Here is a 19,075-nt window from a genome sequence, read left to right as displayed (position 1 = left end):
ATATGGTATTCATTTCCAAAATATCTGATAAATTTATCCATTCTGTGTAATCATATCATCTTGCAGATAGTCAGAAGATATTTTGAGGAAAGGAAGCCCCTTGGCCTCCCTTTGATTGGTAAAAGTTTGAGAAGAGAAGAAAGCTAGACTAGAAGTCTTGTATGATATTAATATCCACTCCGAAAGGATCCCAGCTCAAGGAAGCACAGATCATTTTCATGCTATTTCTGAAATTTTGTAATATATCCATTTGATCATTCATAAATGAATAATAGAAAAAATAGTAAAAAAATATCTAATAGACTTTATAATTGGAAAGTCAGAAATATATTTTGGTCAGAATGCAGGCTGTTTTTCTTTCTTTCTTCCTTTCTTTCTTCCTTTCTTTCTTTCTTCCTTTCTTTCTTCCTTTCTTTCTTTCTTTCTTTCTTTCTTTCTTTCTTTCTTTCTTTCTTTCTTTCTTTCTTTCTTTCTTTCTTTTTTACAGATAGAGTTAGACAGTGAGAGAGAGAGAGAAAGAGAGAAAGGTCTTCCTTCCGTTGGTTCACCCCCTAAATGGCCGCTACTGTTGGCACTGTGCTGATCCGAAGCCAGGAGCCAGGTGCTTCCTCCTGGTCTCCCATGCGGGTGCAGGGGCCTAAGCACTTGGGCCATCCTCCGCTGCCCTCCTGGGCCACAGCAGAGAGCTGGACTGGAAGAGGGACAGCCGGGACTAGAACCCAGTGCCCATATGGGATGCCAGTGCCGCAGGCAGAGGATTAACCAAGTGAGCCATGGCGCCTACCCCCTGTTTTCTTTTTTGAACAGCTATTCCAAATATATATATATATATATATAAACACATATATATAAATATATATATGTAGTTTTTTATTTTTATTATAAATATAATCTTTAATATGTTGTTATGGGATTAAAATAACAAATATACTGCTGTGATTTTAGGCCACATTAAAGAACTGATTGTGCTAATGTAACACACTCAGGTTAATGAAGAAAGTGTGGTATTTAAAATGATGCAAATGATGTCTATATACTAAGCAAGGTAATTTAAATTTCTTTTTTTATTTATTTGAAAAGCAGAATGTGAGACAGTAGGTGAGGGGAGAGAGAGAGAGAAAATCTTTCACCTTCTGATTCACTCTCCAAATACCCCCAACAGCCAAGACTAGGCCAGGCCAAATCTAGGGTGATCAAACTTCATCCAGGTGTCCCACATGGGTAGCGGGGGCTGCAGTACTTGGGGCATCACCTGCGGTCTTCCGTGGTGAGTGTTTTCAAGAAGCTGGAACTGAAGCACAGGAATGATTCAATCCCAGGCACCCCAATGTTGGATGTGGGTCTAACCCATTCAGCCATAACAACCACCCAAGGAAGGCAATTTTTTGTAACACAATTAGTTTTCTTCTAAATTGAATACATAGTAATGTGAGATAATTAAGTAATCACACAGTACATGAAGTATGAGATTGCTAAACTCAAAATAGCCCATTCCATGGCAATCACTTCCATTTTCCTCATTGTTTCTGGTAAATTGTCTCATAAGGACAATCAATCACCAAAGGTCATCTGTGTCACCCCTGAAGTATCTCTCATCTAGTCCTTTCTCTCCCACTTTCAAAGCAGCAGAACACCAAGCCAGGGGCAGATCTCCTTCTGCCTGGTCTACTGCAGCTACTCTCTTTAACCATTCACTTTTACACCTGAAGACTGGCCTCTCTACTATCTGTTTAACAGAAAACTGTTTACCTGACCTCATAGTTAAGAATCTTCAACAGTCATTAAGTGCGCTAAAAATAAATATCATGAAAATAAGGATGGCCTCTTAAGTCATTACCTGGCTCTTAGACTAACTGCCCACTTTCCCTAACCTTATTCCCACGAAGTCACAAATCACTCTATGACACAGCCTTCTTTCTGAACTTCAGATAGGACATATGAAGTCCTGTATTTTATTTGCCAAAAGAATTAAAAATGTAAGAAAAGTGGGTATAGGAATACATGATACATTAGAGACCAGATCCATAAGAACTTAAAATACCAAATCTGCTGTGACAATTTAATGTGCTACCCAGTGTCAACAAGGATGCATTAGAGAATTCACAAACTAAATGAAAACTCAAGTCACCAACATTAACTTCAAATGAAAAAAAAAAAAAAAATCTGTGTCTACAGTGTGTGTGCTACCTCAGAGGGGAAAAGAAACTCATCCTCAATATACCTCAATATATCCTAAGGATACCTGATGGGCCAACTTCAAAGAGCAGACTAATTACAAATATGTACATTTTAAATCTGTTTGAGAAGGACATCCTGGTGTTGATGGAGCTGAAACCTAACCCAAATCCATTATTCAAAAATTGTAGTTCAATGCTCTCCCATCTTACTAGGCTTCCTTTATCATGATTTCCGTTGATAAACTTGAATTTCAAGCACTGACTGAAAGTTAAAGCACTGAAATGATTTGCCCCAAAACTGTTTTTGCCAGTTTGATATATAATATTCCGGGAGACTTTCAAATACCTCGCACAGAAACAAGAATTCTCGAAATCTTTTCAGGAATTAATTTGGTTTTACTTCATCACTCCAGAGATGAAAGAATCACATTATGCATTTCTGAGTTATGAACAGAGAAGGTGATAGACTCACATTGAAGTATTTCTAATCTCCTTGTACAATTTTTTTACCTGTGAAAACAGATGGAAATTCTAACTCTCTGCATATATGTTAGACTCATAAAGTGACTATAGAACTTAATGTTTTATCCCTCAAAGTCTATATTTTTTTTTCTCTCCAGAGGCAATAAAGTTTTAAGAGAAAATAAAAATAACATAGTAATGGTCTCACTGTCCAAAAATCCTCTGAGTGAGCTGAATGCTGAGCTCACATGCTGTATGCTTAATTGGATCCCTCCATCCCTGCTGCAAGCCTACACATTTCTCACATCCAGAGTCATGAATCTTTGCAAATTGATGCCTGATTATATTTTTGGTGTTTTCCACTTCCTGTAGCTGCAGTTAAAATCCATCACTTGGAAGTAACATTCTGACAATTGTTTCTGGAGGAGAAAGATATAATACTCAATTGGAAGGTTAAAGGGATGGTACCACACTACAATTTATAATAAAACAACCATACTACTGCTTGCTGAAAGCTTGCAACATGACAATACACTTATTTACATACAATACACTTATTTACAAATAGAATTTAATTTATCTATAGAATTTACTTGATGTAATAATAGTCAAATATAGCCATTTTTCTTCATTCTCAAGATAGGGAAATTTGTTTTGAGGTCTCATGTGTGTCTCAATAAGTATGACTTGAGTCAGGATACAGACCAAATCTACATTTATGAAAGGTCAATAACACAACTCTTGGGTATTGACTCCTTGTTCTTTGAAATGAAGACAATTTTACATTAAAAATGTATTGCTACCTTGAAATTCTAAAAATACCTATTTTTAAAAAATGTTAGGACTGGAAAATGAAGATAACTATTGGTATGGTTGTTAATATGCGTTAATTTTAATGTGGCTAAGGATGCTTAGATGCTCCCATTGTTCACAAACTCTAGCTAACAAATGATCACAAATACAATGTGAGGACTACAAAACCAGGTTAATAAAATATGAAGGGAACACAGTTAGTTACACAGTTAAGAACAAAGATAAAACCAGGCCACCTGAGAAGTCTAGATTGCAAAAATATTATTGATTCTACCACCACTAGAGTGCTACACTATGACTAGTGTCTTCATCTGGAGAGTTTTCACTGCAGATACACTTTTCTCATTCTTGACTTTAGGTGGAAAATAGTCCCTGACCATCTCTGATGTTAACTATTGCCATTTCATAAATTTACTGTGTTGAATGAGATAACTACTTTTCATTAATTCCTATTCTACAGAGAATTGTTTTCACAAATTGATATTGGATTTTCTCAAATGCTTTTTCTTACGTTATTGAAATAATACTAAGGACTTTAATTTTCAGTTTGTTAATAAGATGAATTGCTCTGATGATAACTGCTGGTATTTTGTAAATGTACATTTTTGGGGAGTGAGAAAATTACATTTTATTAATTCCTATTTTATAAATAAATGTTTGTAAGTATTAATATTAGATTTCTCAAATACTTTTCCTTTATTGATATCATCCTAACGATTTTAATTTACAGTTTGTTAATAAGGTGAGTGACTCTGGGTGATATTTGAAAGTTAAATCCAAACTTATATACCTGTTATTAAATGCCACTTGATTATACTGTTTGATCCTTCTCTATATTGCTGACTTCAACTTAATATTTTACTCTATATTAATTATATTTATATAATTATTTATTATAATTATTATATTAATATATAATTATATTTTTACATCTATATTAATAAGAGATATCACTCAGTAGTTTTCTTTCCTTGCAATAACTTTGTCTGAAAATGATGCAGGTATAAATCTCTCCTAAAAATAATCTGTTGGGAAATATTCTAACTCAAATTTTCTGGAACAATTAGAAGAATAGGTAGAAATTATTCCATAAATATTTTAATGTATTCAGGGCTTGCAGTTTACACCATATGAATGTTTTATAAATTTAAATTATTTAATATGTAAGGATACTGAGGTAATCTGTTTATTTTTTAATAAACTGTGGTAGTATTTAATGTTTCAGGGGTTTTCTGCATTTCATCACAAAAAAATATCACTCATGTAATTCTCTTTTTTCTTCATATCTGTAGCCTCTGCAATGACTACATTAACTCCCTAAATTATTGGTAACTTCATCTTTTCTCTTCTTTTGGATCAGTAGAAATATACATTTATTGATTCAATTTATGTTTTAAAACATTTGGTTTTATTAATATTTCTGTTTCCCATTTTGCTGATTATTTTTCTCAACAACAATCATATATTTATGAGCTACAGTGTGATAAGTCAAAACATGTTTACAACAGGCAGTGATCAAAGCAAAGTAATGAATGCTTCCTGTTTTTTGATATTTTTATGACTGGAGACTTCAACCTCCTTCCATGTATCTGTTCATACAATGTAGACTATGTTATTGTGGACTATAATCTCCCTACCATGCTGTGTCACACTAGTAATGTATTCCTATGATCTATCACTGATTTTGTAGATGTTATCCAAAATTTCAATCCCATTTCTGTGTTCAGGTTCAGTTCTGCTTACTTGTCTGTTTTATTTCACAAATATGGGAGAGAATAAATGTAGTTTGTCTTTCAGCATTTGTTATTTCATTTAATATGGTAACATCTCATTACACTCATTTTGCTTACAAATGACAAGATTCATTCTGTTATGGCTGGATAGTATTACATTATGTATATATGCCACATTTTTTAAAATTCATCTGTTAATAGACACCTTGCCTGATTCTGTATCTTGGCTGAAGTGAACAGTGTTGCAGTAAGTAGGGTGGAGCAGATATCTCTTTGATATAATGACTTCATCTCTTGGATGTATACCAACTAGTGGGGTTGCTAAATCGTATGTCAGTTACATTTCTACTTTTTAAATAAATAGCCATACTGTTTTCCACAGTGGCTATATTAATTTACATTCTGACCAAAAGTGTGTAAGAGTTACTTCTTTTCTAATTTGGTACATAATGTTACTGATATTTTGATAGGAATCGTATTGAATCTGTACATGATTTTAGGTAATATAGACATTTCAATGATGCTGATTCTTCCAATCCATGAGCAAAGAATATTTTTTCACTTTTTGTGTCTCATGGATGATCTGTTTCATCAATACTTTATTCCTTTCATTGTAGAGATCTTCCACTTCTTTAATTAAACTTATTCCTATATTTGATTTTTTAGCAGCTATTGTGAATGGGATTTTTTTCCCAATTTCCCTTGGATGAGTTCATCATTAGAGCATTAAAAATATTATTTTCCGTACTTTTATTTTGTAACCTACAATTTTACTGAATTAGTTTATAAATTCTGTATGCTTTATGGAGGAGTGTTTAAGCTTTATCATTACTACACAATGCAAATTGCAAATATGGGTATTTTGATTTCCTGCTTTTCAATTTGATGCCTTTTGCCTCTTTCCCCTCCTTAATTGCTCTCCTCCCTAATTGTATTATATTGAATAAGAATGGTGAAAGTGAACATCCTTGTCCTGTTACACATATGAGGGGAAATGCTTTCAGGTTTTCCTAATTCAGTATAATAATGGCTGTTGGTTTACTGGAATGTAGCCCTTATAATTTTGAGATATTTTCCTTTTATACATGGATTTTTGAGTGTTTTAATCATAAAGGTGTTTTGAATCTTCTCAAATGTTTTATCTGCATCTATTCAGATACCATAATCTTTTTGTTTTTCATTTTGTTGATGTGATTTACAACATTCATTGATTTGTGCATGTTGAACCACTTTTGTATCTCTGGGATAAATCGCATTTGATTGTGATGTATGGTCTTGTTGATGTGGTTTTGGATTTGGTTTGCTAATGTTTCACTAAGAAATTTTTCACTGATGTTCCTCATGGATATAAGCCTATAGTTTTCTTTTCATGTTGTGTCTTTCTTGGGTTTTGTTATCAGAGTGATGCTGGCCTCATTAAAAGAGTTAGGCAGAGTTCCATCCTGTTCAGTATTTTGAGATAGTTTGAAAACTATTGGAGTTAAGTTCCTCTTTAAATGTGTTGTATAATGCAGTAAGAGAGGTGTCAGGTTCTGGGATTTTCCTTGATGGAAGACATAATTACTGTTTCAGTCCTGCTGCTTGTTATAGGTCTATTTAGATTTTCTATATTGCCTTGATTTAATCTCCATAGGTTATACGTATTCAAGACTTTATCTTTTTTTTTTTTTAAAGACTTTCTAGTTTGTTAGCATGTAGTTTTATTCCTAGTAGTTTCTTATGTTTCTTTGTATTTCATTGTGGAGATCTTTCAATACTTTGGTTAAATTGATTCCCAAATGTCTAATTTTCATCTTTGTTTTGAGTTGGATGCTTCTGATTTTCTATATTTCTGCAATTTTTTTTAAACTTTGGTCTGAAGTGCAGTTATATTACTTGAAAAAATGTATACCCTTTCTGGTCTTGACTCAATGATTTATTGGGACAGTACAAAACAACGCCCAGTCTGAAGTTAACTATATCTGGTGACAACACAATGCCTTCTAGAGTACTCAACCCAGTGCCTTATAAGTGTCTCCAGTGTAGTAATAGAAATAGGTTCTATGCATGTATGAATGCCTGCTAGTATTCTCTTATCCTTTGAGATGTTTCCACATGCCTTAGGTAGGATATTTTTCACACATATTTAATGATCAGTACTCTGTTGCACTGTGCCAATCTCTAGCTTTCTCTTCAAAAGTCTTTTTCTCAGTACTCTTCCTATGAATTCCAGCCAACTTGATCTTTTTGGATTCTCATCTCCATCTCTGTATCTCAAAGTATTCACAAATCTCCACTTTGGATTTCCTCTCTGAATTGTATGAGAGGATCTTTTTTTAAGGCAGGACAGTCACAAATGTCTTCTGGCTGGTCCAGCACCTCTCAGGGATTGCTTTAAAACCTATTGTTTTAAATAAACCTTGTTATAGTTATTACATCCTGGGGAAAGTAAAATTTTCATTCAAGCAGATTGAATTCTCACAATGACTTGTGGGGAATTTTCTCTACATTATAAAATTTCCCAACACTGTATAATATATAAGAATATATATATATATATGAATATATATGTGAACGAATTTAACTTGTCTGACTCTTCTGCTGTCATTTATGACTATGTACAACAACTAGATACAGGAGAGAAATTACATTAAATATTAGGTAAATGTGTTAGTGATGTTAACTCGGAGGATAAATTTTTAAAAACAATCTAACAGAAAGGAAGTATAATTTGAAAGTATATGCATTGTGTTGATCCTAATTATGTTGAGTTAATGTGGCTGTGAAGTTGGAGGAATGTTTTTACAATGTTAAATATTGCTAAAACAAACTTGGCAGATAAATATTCACCAGGTAAATGAAAGAATCCAAAGAACTCAAGGTCATTTATAATCCAATTGTTTATTAGAATAAATCCATTCTTCATGGTAAAGTATTCAATATTTTAGGACAGTTTTTGAAGGGATATGTGAGATTCAATTAGCCACCATTTGGTTTTGCCTTAATGGTTACTTGTTTTGAAAAACAATTTTAAATAAAATTATTAAAATATATATTGTTGAGGACATATTCCAAGAACTTTGGTTAGCTTATTTAGTAGGATTAAATGTTAACAGTATTCAGGCCTTTGGATATGTGTTGTTAAATCATAGATATCTGATCCTTCTGTTCTTTGAGGCACATACAGGTTTAGGATTCTTTGAACATTTGTACTTTTACATTGCCTTGTGATTAACTCTCACAAGTATTTCAAGTGGAAGTAATGTGTGTTGCTTCTTGTCCAAAGTATTTAATTTTCAGCATGAGGTTCTCTAGCTTTTTCTCTTTTCCTCATGCAGATTGTGATAAAAATCCTTGCATTAAAATGATAGAGTTAAACTCTGAAACATACTGATTCACTAAATATGTGCATAATAATAATTTACTTAAAGAAGCAAAATGGCACAGCTGATTTTGTAAGGGTGAAACAAATTTTTAATTTGTTAAGCATTGAATTATTTCATTTTTATTATAGCACTTAGCTCATGCTAACTAATGTAGACTACTATGTTTCAAATCAGTGATATGGTCACAGATGAAGTGATATGATTAGTGTATGAGTATTTTATTTTTAATTTATTTGTTTATTTTAAAGATTTTATTTATTTGAGAGGCAGAACTACAGAGAGAGAGAGAGAGAGAGAGAGAAACAGAGAGAAAGGTCTTCTATCTGCTGGTTTACTCCCCAGATAGCCACAATGACTTGATCAGCCCTTGTCCTGACTGTCGAGGAACAGCTTACTATTTTATTCTTTTTGGTATTTTTTCTACTGAATATCATTGATTGAACTCTTTAATTAGCACACAATTATTCTTAGGTGTTTAAATTTAACTGAAAATTGATCCCTATTAAATGTAAGAGTGGGAATAAGAGAGGAAGGAGATGTAGTTTGGCACATGCTCACTCTGACTTACCTTTAATGGTAAAGCGAGAAATGTGTCATTGGACTCCAAATACCATTAAGTTGGCAGGTACCAATGCCATCTCAGTAGCTAAAGTGATCAGTTTAAGTTCATAATTTATCATAAAGATAGGATTAAGTGTCAAAGGGATCACATAAATAAGACCAATATCTGCTAATAATAACTTATAGAATTAAAAGGGAGAGAACAATCCAACATGGGAAGCAGGATACACAGCAGACTCATAGAATGGCAAATGCCCTAAACAGCATTCTGGCCTCAGAATCAGCCCTGAAAATGGAAATATAAACATTATTTGATTTATTTTATAGTTAGTCAGGTAAGGCTAAAGTTGGTTAAGATGCGTTTTCTGCTCAGACTAAGTAGAATGTCTGTTGGAGCTATTCAAATATTCATAGGACTCTAGGTGTTATGGCATGAGTGGTTGGCCACATGTGGGGCATGGCTGGGTGAGTGTGTGAGGGTTGGGGCATGCTTGAGCCCAATGTCCCTCTCATCCAAACTTGAAGTATGTCCCTGGGGGCTGGTTGCCCTTGACTCCTCTTCCCTCAATCAGCCGCAGGACTGCCACCAGGGCCTGAGTCTGGAGGGTAACCTTTTTCTGCATCCTGGCCTGTTGTGCCTGCTCAGCTGCCTCTTCCCGAGCATCGTAGACCTTGAAAGCTATCTTTACAAGGTCTGTAATGGGGCTCTCTGGACCATCCTCCACCCTTTTTAGTTTTTTTCTGAAAAAACTAAAATGAAATGAAATGAAATGAGACACCAGAAGCGCCGCTCCCGAGGGGATCCAGTTTGGTGAATCTAGTTAGGGCCTCAGTGAGCTTGTAAAAAAAAGAGCTGGGTTTTCTCCCAGGTCCTGGGTGATCTCTCAAAGTCTATCAAAATTGACGCCTTTGTGGGAGACCGTGCATGCCGGCCGGTAAGTATTTTATCATATTGGCCACGTTTTGTCTTCTAACTTTCCTTCCTTGTAGCCCCATCTCAGCTCCACCTCTGGTACCGCCTGGGCTCCTGGTGGGAGAGTGGGGTCAGTTAATTGGACCTTGTCAGCCTCATCTCAGGCAGCTTGTTAGACCTGTACCGGTTCCTCGGAAGTGAAGAGAGGAGGAAGGGATAATATCAAGGTCTTTCTAGGTGAGGTCGTATGTTTGAGAAAGGTATCTAAACTCTTTTTTGAACTTAGTTGAATTTTCTGAAAAGGACCCTAGTCTTTCCTCAATCTGTGCAAGGTCTTCTAGTGTGAATGGAACATGGACATGCACAATATCCTCAGCCCCAGCCACCACTCGAAGTGGGAGGAGGTGTCAGGGCTTCTGGTCATGTGACCACGTGCACATGCTTACGGATGATGGCGATATCACCTGGGTGCTGGTCATAGGTAATAGGGAAAGGGGCTCATTGCAGGTTATGGTGAAAGTGGGGTTAGATGAAGGACTGGTTTCAGGGGGTGGCTGGATAAAAGATGGAGAAGATGGCCACAGGACGGGAGATGGCGGGGCAGCAGAGGGAGGGATGGAACATGGCAGCAGGGCAGCAGAGGGTGGGATGGCAGGGGGCGGGATCGAACATGGCTGCAGGGCGGCAGAGGGCGGATGGCAGAGGATGGGATGGAACATGGCAGCGGAGCGGAAGAATGCGTGTATGGGGGCGGGAGGTTCCTGGCTAGCTGTGTAGTTTCCAGGAACTCAGGAGGGTCAGAAAAGGTGGAGTGTGGAGAGTTTGACAATAATACAGAAGAGGCATCCTTAGAGAGTGGGGCCCTGGTCCTGGCCAGCAAGACCTGGGCCGTGAAACAGGAGAGGAGAAAAGGGCGGGAGTGGAGGTCCCAGAAAGCCTGGGCATATGGGACCTCTGACCATCTTCTCTCTCTGCAGCAGAAATTGTCAAGGTCAGTGAGGACATTGGGATCAAAGGTTCCTTCAGGGGGCCACTTAGATCCATTGTCAAGTACCTAATTAGGTCATGCCTGGGTGGAGTAGAAGATTAGGCATTAACGCCATAGGTCCTGGGCCAGTCCCAGTTGCCAGTCCCAGTTGCCAGTCTCAGTTCTTTAGGAGGTGGCCAGGAGGCTTTTTGAGTCCCACCCTTGGGATCGGCCAGATTCCATGGTCTCCCCAGCAGCCCAGGATCTACTGGAATTCAGGCAACGCACCCCCTGTCCCGAACTTCAGTAGATGGATATGAGGTCAGTCCTCAATGGGGCCAAACCAGCAGCCAAGACGTCTCCACAGCTGCTGGGAGGCTAAGCAGAGAACAGGGCCCATGTGCGCACAACTCGGAAAAACAGGTCCCTGTCAGGACAGTGAGGCTGGCCGCAGATCACAGAGACTGGGCCAACCGAGAGGAAGGAGAGAGAGTAGGGGAGGAGTTACTTACAGTTGGTCAATCGTGGTCCGTAGTCAGCCTGGGGCACCAGACAGTTTCAGGGGAGGTGCGCACTCTCAGCTCCCAGGTTTGGGCACTATCTGCAAGGTGTCCTGTGCGCAACAAATCTTCCCAGCCAGATGAATCAATTTACAAGCTTTTATTGGAATTCCGCACCCAGGTGAGGTTCACTGGTCCCAACAGAGCGGGGCGGGGCGGGGTGGGGGGCAGGGAAGTCCCTTGTCATAGGTTGGGAGGGCTCCTTTTGAAGATACAGGGCCTGGGGATTCAAGGTTGAGGTGTGTCTGATCCTCACTGGTTGACCCGCGGGGACCTTGAAAAGGACTTTTCTTTCCTGGAAGTGTGGGTAGGGAATCTCCATTCCTGGAACTGTGGGCCTTCTCTCCTTGTGGATTCCAAAGCCACCACCACCCTCATGGAAAACTGAGATGGAATTCCTGGCTCCTGGCTGCGCCCTTACCCTGCTCTGGCAATTGTAGGCTTTTGGGGAGTGATACAGCGGATGGATGATTTCTGCACCTCCTTCTTTCTCTTCTCTCCTCTCTTTCTCACTCTGCTGGTAAAAAAAAAAAAAGTCTTTGAAAAAATTCATATGATGAATATTGTGTCAGTCCTTGAACCAAATGCTGTTTTTTTTTGTTGTTGTTTGTTTTTGTTTTTTTGACAGAGTGGACAGTGAGAGAGAGAGAGAAAGGTCTTCCTTTGCCGTTGGTTCACCCTCCAATGGCCGCCACGGCTGGCGCGCTGCGGCCGGTGCACCACGCTGATCCGATGGCAGGAGCCAGGTGCTTCTCCTGGTCTCCCATGGGGTGCAGGGCCCAAGTACTTGGGCCATCCTCCACTGTACTCCCGGGCCATAGCAGAGAACTGGCCTGGAAGAGGGGCAACGGGGACAGAATCCGGCGCCCCGACTGGGACTAGAACCCGGTGTGCCGGCGCCACTAGGCTGAGGATTAGCCTGTTGAGCCGCAGTGCTGGCCCCCAAATACTGTTTAATCTACTAGAAAAAAAATGTGATGTGAGAAGTGTTACCCAGGTTTCACAAATGAACATTGAGTCTTAAAGAATTTCTGTTAATTGCTCAAAGTTACACAAACTAACTGCAATATACCTGGAATGTATGATTTAAATGGCATTACACCCAGTGCTGAAATACTATTTGAAATTGCATCTCTACTTTAAGACTTAGCTATACTGAAATAGAGAAAACACCTCTTGTAAGGGACATTTTGTATGTACATACTAAGTAAAACTCATTGAAGTGCTGAAGCAAGTCTTTCTTAATACACCATGCTAATTTAGGTGGGCTTATGAGTAAAGAAAAATACATATAAAAATCAAAACATCACTAACAAAAAACATCAGGCCTAACTCACTTTTTTGTACTCATGAGGAACTCATTCTCTGACTTTTGGTACTACTACTAATATATAGAGTCTTTAAGGTATTTCAGTCTCCATCAGGATCAGATAGTAGCAAAACTTCTGATCTATTAATTTTCCAACAAATTAATGTGGCTTGCACACTCAAAGTAATACTTCTTAGCCATTAAATATTTCTTCTTTGTGCAACAGCAACTTTAGTCATCATGTCATGTAGGGTTTGCCTGATGTCATCTCAGTAGATATGCACTTTCATAAGTCAGTCAACTTTTGTGGCCAATTGATTCATTAGATACTGGTAAGAAAAGGAAAAAATGTGAATCCTATGAAGTATCATCTAGTGAGAGTAAGAAATATGGTTTAATCAATCAAACATCTTTTGCTTTTGATGCTTTTTCTATAGATTGGTCAATACTTCTGAAGAGATATTAATTTCTTTTGTTCTTGACTGGATGATAATGTTCATAAGTCTATGGGAGAAAGTCTTGAAGGTAAGTTCTTGACTACTGTAAAGTCTCACATTTCCATTTGGCCCAAAAATCAATCAATACATTCACATACCTTTTATAATGGATAATGGCAATATACTATCCATACTAAAAATGACACAAAAGTTTCTAACAGATGTACAAGAGCCAACCTAAGCTGTTGTCATAAAACTTATTTATGGATTTCCATTGCATTTTCTTTACATATCCAGTACACATATTTTGTCTCTCTTCATTTTATTTTGTCCTTTCCCTGTGTTTACTGGATTTTTGCCCTTTCTTTTACACATTAACAATTTTAAATTATTTATTTACTTACTTATTTAAAATGCAAGCTACCAGAGGAGAAGGAGAGACAGGGAGAGAAAAACAGGCCTTCCTTCTGCTGGCTCAGGTGAAATGGCTGCAACAGCCAGGTCTGAGCCAGTATGAAGCCAAGAGCCAATAACTTCATCTGGGTCTACCACATGGGTGGCAGTCAGCTGGGCCATCTTCTCCTGCCTTCCAAGGTGCATTAGCTGGGAACTGAATTGGTAGAAGGGCAGCAGGGGCCCAAACCAATAGGGGATGATGATACTGCAAGCAGTGGCTTAAGCTACTGCACCACTACACCAGTTCTTATCAATAGCAGTTATTGAAAATTTACTTGTGCCATGACATAAGCATATAAAAATGAGTGGACTTGAATAGGAAAAGTCTCAATGAGAGAGGAGGATAAGTTCAGTGAAGTGGTATAGATTATATTATAGAGGTTTACAAATGGTAGCAATTGAACTATAAAAGTATGGCTTAAATAGCTTTGCAGGATGAGATATCATATGACTATGGCACTTGATTTTTGGTTTATTCTTGTGAAAGAAACTGGTGTTTCTCATTTTAAAGTAATAATATGACAAAAGAATCTAATCTTTAAAACTATTTGAGATTTGGAGAAGCCCTGAAATTCAACTGGAAACCATTATGCTTAGTGAAACAAGCCAGATCCCCAAACACAAATATCATATGCTTTCTCTGATTTGTGGTAATTAATATAAAGAATACAAAAAAATGTAATGTGTATGAGTGAAATTGACATCTTGAGGTTTCAGTATTGTTTAGAGTATTGTCTATACTCCCACGGAGCAGTAGTCTTTCTGCTTTCTACTTGTGAAAATCTTTATTCAGGATTAAGTCCGTGATTCTAAAGTAAATTGAAAGTATATTATCCCAGCCAGCGCCTCGGCTCACTAGGCTAATCCTCCGCCTGTGGAGCCGGCACCCCGGGGTTCTAGTCCCAGTTGGGGCGCCAGATTCTGTCCTGGTTGCTTCTCTTCCAGTCCAGCTCTCTGCTGTGGCCCAGGAAGGCACTGGAGGATGGCTCAAGTATTTGGGCCCTGCCCCCACATGGGAGACCAGGAGGAAGCACCTGGTTCCTGGCATCGGATCAGTGCAGCACGCTGGCCATAGCGGCCGCTTGGGGGGTAAACCAAGGGAAAAAGGAAGACCTTTCTCTCTGTCTCTTTCTCTCTCTCACAGTCTAACTCTGCCTGCCAAAAAACAAACAAAAAAATACAAAGTGTATTATCCCAAACATTAAAAGAAAAAATGGAAAGAAACATGACTCCTTTAGTAGTACTCAGGTATTAAACTTTTACACATTGGGCACACAATTTGGTGCTTATAATCAAGTCTCAGAGATCTACATATTTCTACATTTAATAAGCCTTTGGAATTGCTAACATATACTCAAAAGCATGAATGGTTAATTTTCAAATGTTGGAATTCTAATAGATGTCAATGTTTGCATCTGAGTGTATTGCTAGAAAGTGTCTGACTAGATCTACTCCATGATCACCCCTTATCTCTGCTTTTTATTTATTTTTTGTTTATTTTAATATATCGGTAGGAGGGAGAAGAGGGAGAGGTGGGAGCCACCCTAACCTAATCTCTGCTTTCTAAGCTATACTCCATTGTGGACCTTTGCTGGAAGACAAATTATATGAGTAAAACATCAGCATTCATAACTCAGTGTCTTCCTTTTCTGTTGTCAGTGAATGTGTATTAATATAGAAATAGATTAGTATATTGTTTTAAAATTCATATATTTGTATTTAAATAAGGAGGTCACTCAAAGCAATGCATATAAAATTTTTAAAAAATGGTAAGACAGCACTAACCAAAGAGATGATAATCTCTTACGAGCACACTTTTGTATCTATTTCCCTGAATCTACTTTACTGGAGCATTAGAGAGCTAAAAAGGTAAAATGCTTTAGGAGCTGAAGATCATCTAATGGATGCCGTACTAAATATGCAATCATTCAGTGATGTAAATTAGAAATTGAGCCAAAGCATCAAGTAATTGTGAAAATTAATGTTGAGTGTTGGTTCACATTTTATTAAGTGCTTTAAGTCCACAAATGCTTTCTTTATAAGAGCCCTTTATGCATTGGTAAGTCTATGTTGTTTCAGAGGCAGAGAATGGAAAATAGTGAAGGACAAAAGAGAAAATGAGTCACTGAGGAAGCTGACACCTCATTAGATTTAAAAAATGCAGCCTGCTTTTCCATGAATATCATTAAAGCCCTGAGAAGACTAAAAGGTCCTATCAAATTCCAGGCAGTGGAAGCAAGCAAAATAGTTCAACCAGCTCAAAAATACATACACTACCAGAGCTGAATCAAAATTAAGTTAACAAACTAGTAGGCAATCCAGCACTTTTTAAGCGAGTGTTCCTTCCTTTATTGAAGTGTTTTGGCCCCTTAAGATTTTGAAAACATTCCAAGTAAAACTGCTCCAATAAAAAAAAAAAAAAAAAAAAAAAAAAAAAAAACTGATTAACGTAAGAATAATGCTTTCATCAAATGTAGATATAACAAGCCTCTATTACATACCTACTGTGTGCATAAAGTGTAAGGAACAAATTATGAAATACACATAAATATAAAAACACACACACAAAAAGAAACTGCTCCTAGTTTCAAGATAATTAATGTTATTTGAGGAAATAGATTGTGGATACATGAGATAATCTGGTAATAGACACTGGAATATACTGTATACAAATGTAATTCAAAACTAGAAAATAAATCAAGGAAAATAAGAGAACCACAATAAAGAAATTAAGAAAACAAGGTTAAGGAAACAAGATTTACTTCTATTTATTTGATAGGTGATTTTAGTCAAATCAAATATGTTTTAATTCCTGTCATTCACAATGTAAAAGCCAATAGTAAAAAATCTATTTCAAATGCTTAGCGTCAGAATTGTGAAGCAAGAATATAAGTGTGTTTAACAACTGTTAATTACTAAGAAAATTTAATCAAGGAGAATGTCTTAGTCTGGGTTGGGTATTGTTACTCTTCAAGAAAGTAGTTCCAGAGCATGAACGGGGGGAGTCTTTGGGTTCATTTCCTTCTGTACCTCAGCTTATAGATATTTAAACTGTGGTTCACAAAATGTGAAATAAACTTTAAGCTTAAAAAATAGGTTTCTGGAACAGTAATAAAGTCAACATGTAGCTGCTGTTACTTCTCAAAGTTGTTTAGCAATTTTTGGCCGAATCAAAACGTCATTCATCACTTTCTGATTTTATAGACATAGCGATGGACACAATACATGGTCTTGGGTGTTAAGAAGCTCAAATTCTGGTAGTAAGACAACGATTAATATTCTCTGTACTACCCTTAAGTTGTATGATCATTATTGTGTTTTAATGGCTGTGTTGGTAGACAGTGAGATATATTCCACCATATGTTCAAACTATTTTAGGAGGAATTACACTTTCTCATCTTTTTAGTTAGATAAAAATCTTTCCCTTTACATATAAGCAAGAAATTCTACTTGTCACTAAAATCATAGTTGTCTGTTTTGTCTTCATTGCTCAGTCATAAGCAGATATTCCTTAAAGTAAATTTCATTGTGATAGAGTACTGTTCATATGTTATTCAATTTTCCCATTGCACCTGCTTAAAAGACCACAATTTTCCACTATTATCAATGATAACAACACTGTAACAGTCAAAAATCAGATTGCTTGTGATCATATTACTCGAAAATCTTGCAAAGTCTCTGTGAAGAAAAGGTTTACTTGTATAGTTAACCATATAAGCTTTAACTTAGCCAAAGGTAAAAAAAAAAAAAAAAAAAGTCCTATTCATTTCATCTAAAATTCTAGGAATTCTCTAATTATACAAACATTGCTCTAACTTTTTCCCCTTAATGTACATAAAAGATTTAGGTATATAAGTAAGTACTCATGTGTTCAAATCATCAATACCTCGGCCTTGAATTTATATTAAGATCATTGAATTCATACACTGTGTTTATTTTCTGGAAAACCGCAAATATCAAACTATTTTTTTTTTTCTGGCTTATATTCAATTATCAAGCTTACTCTAGCCATTGGATGGGACATGAAAATAATTAAATGCCTACATGTATAGGATCTAAAATATTTCATTAAATTAATGAAAATGATGGGTAGTACTAAAGGAAAATTACCAGTATTCATGAAAGAAATGTAGTGAATCAGTTTCAAATCAGCATACTTTTAAGGTGTGTTTTATAATCTCTTATATATACTGCTCTTCACAGAGAAAAGTCTGCACTGTTTTTCTTGTGAATGAATGAATGAAGACCTTGTTGATTTGAAGTATGAAGCATGGCTGATAATTTTATAAACTATAATTTCATTGGAAAATTTTAAGATGATGTGTTTTGACCTAAATTCAGAGACCAACTATAATATCATTTTCTTGATTTTATTTTTACATTTTATGAACAAAATGAAGTATTCATAAACCCCATACATTTTTCTTTTCTTAAAATAAAAGATTTGTTTATTTATTTGAAACTCAGAGTTACACACAGACAGAAGGAACGGCAGACAAAGTTCTTCCATCCGCTGGTTCATTCCCAAATTGGCTGCAATGGCCAGAGCTGCGCTGATCTGAAGCCAGCAGCCAGTAGCTTCTTCTGGGTCTCCCAAGCAGGTGCAGGGGCCCAAATAATTGGACCATCTTCTACTGCTATCTCAGGCGACAGAAGAGATCTGGATCAGAAGTGGAACAGCCAGGACTCGACCTGGCATCTATATGGGATGCAGGCACTGCAGGCAGTGGCTTTACCTGCTATGCCGTAGCGCTGCCCCCCCCCCCATATAAACCTCTTGAATGTCAACAAAGACTCAAAAATTGTTTTCACAGTTACATAAATAATAATGATATCCAGTGAAGCAATAAATGGTATAAAATTTTACCATGATTGATTTTATATGTTGTCACTTTGATACCTATTACTCTGTTGGGGTTTTACTTACTTCCTTGCGCTCAAGTACATGTCCTGCTTCATAAAATATACAGCACAAATCAATGGTATCTCCTTTCTTTTGCTGTAGAATATTTGTAATACTTTATGTATTTTTCTCTTTCTCCTCCTCAGCGGTTCTAGGAAAGCAATGTTGAGTATCATGGACGATTTATTTCTTTTTTCCTCTGTTCCTGTCCCAACTCTTTATCACTGAACGCCAGTCAGGGTGCATAGCAAGGGTGCTGACTTGGGGATGCCTCCGGGAGGTCATTAGTACCCTGGTCACACTAGGAAAACACTACCAGAGATGAAAAAAGGTCACCAAACTACAAACAAGAAATACAGAAGTATGTGTTTATATTTCCTTATAGAAATATGAAAAAGAAGCTGTGTATATGGATCTAC

Source organism: Oryctolagus cuniculus, chromosome 1, assembly GCF_051225735.1.
Source record: "Oryctolagus cuniculus isolate XC-2025 breed Fujian yellow rabbit chromosome 1, ASM5122573v1, whole genome shotgun sequence".
NCBI lineage: Eukaryota > Metazoa > Chordata > Mammalia > Lagomorpha > Leporidae > Oryctolagus > Oryctolagus cuniculus.
The sequence above is the reverse complement of the archived record's forward strand: the minus strand, read 5'-3'. Positions refer to the sequence as shown.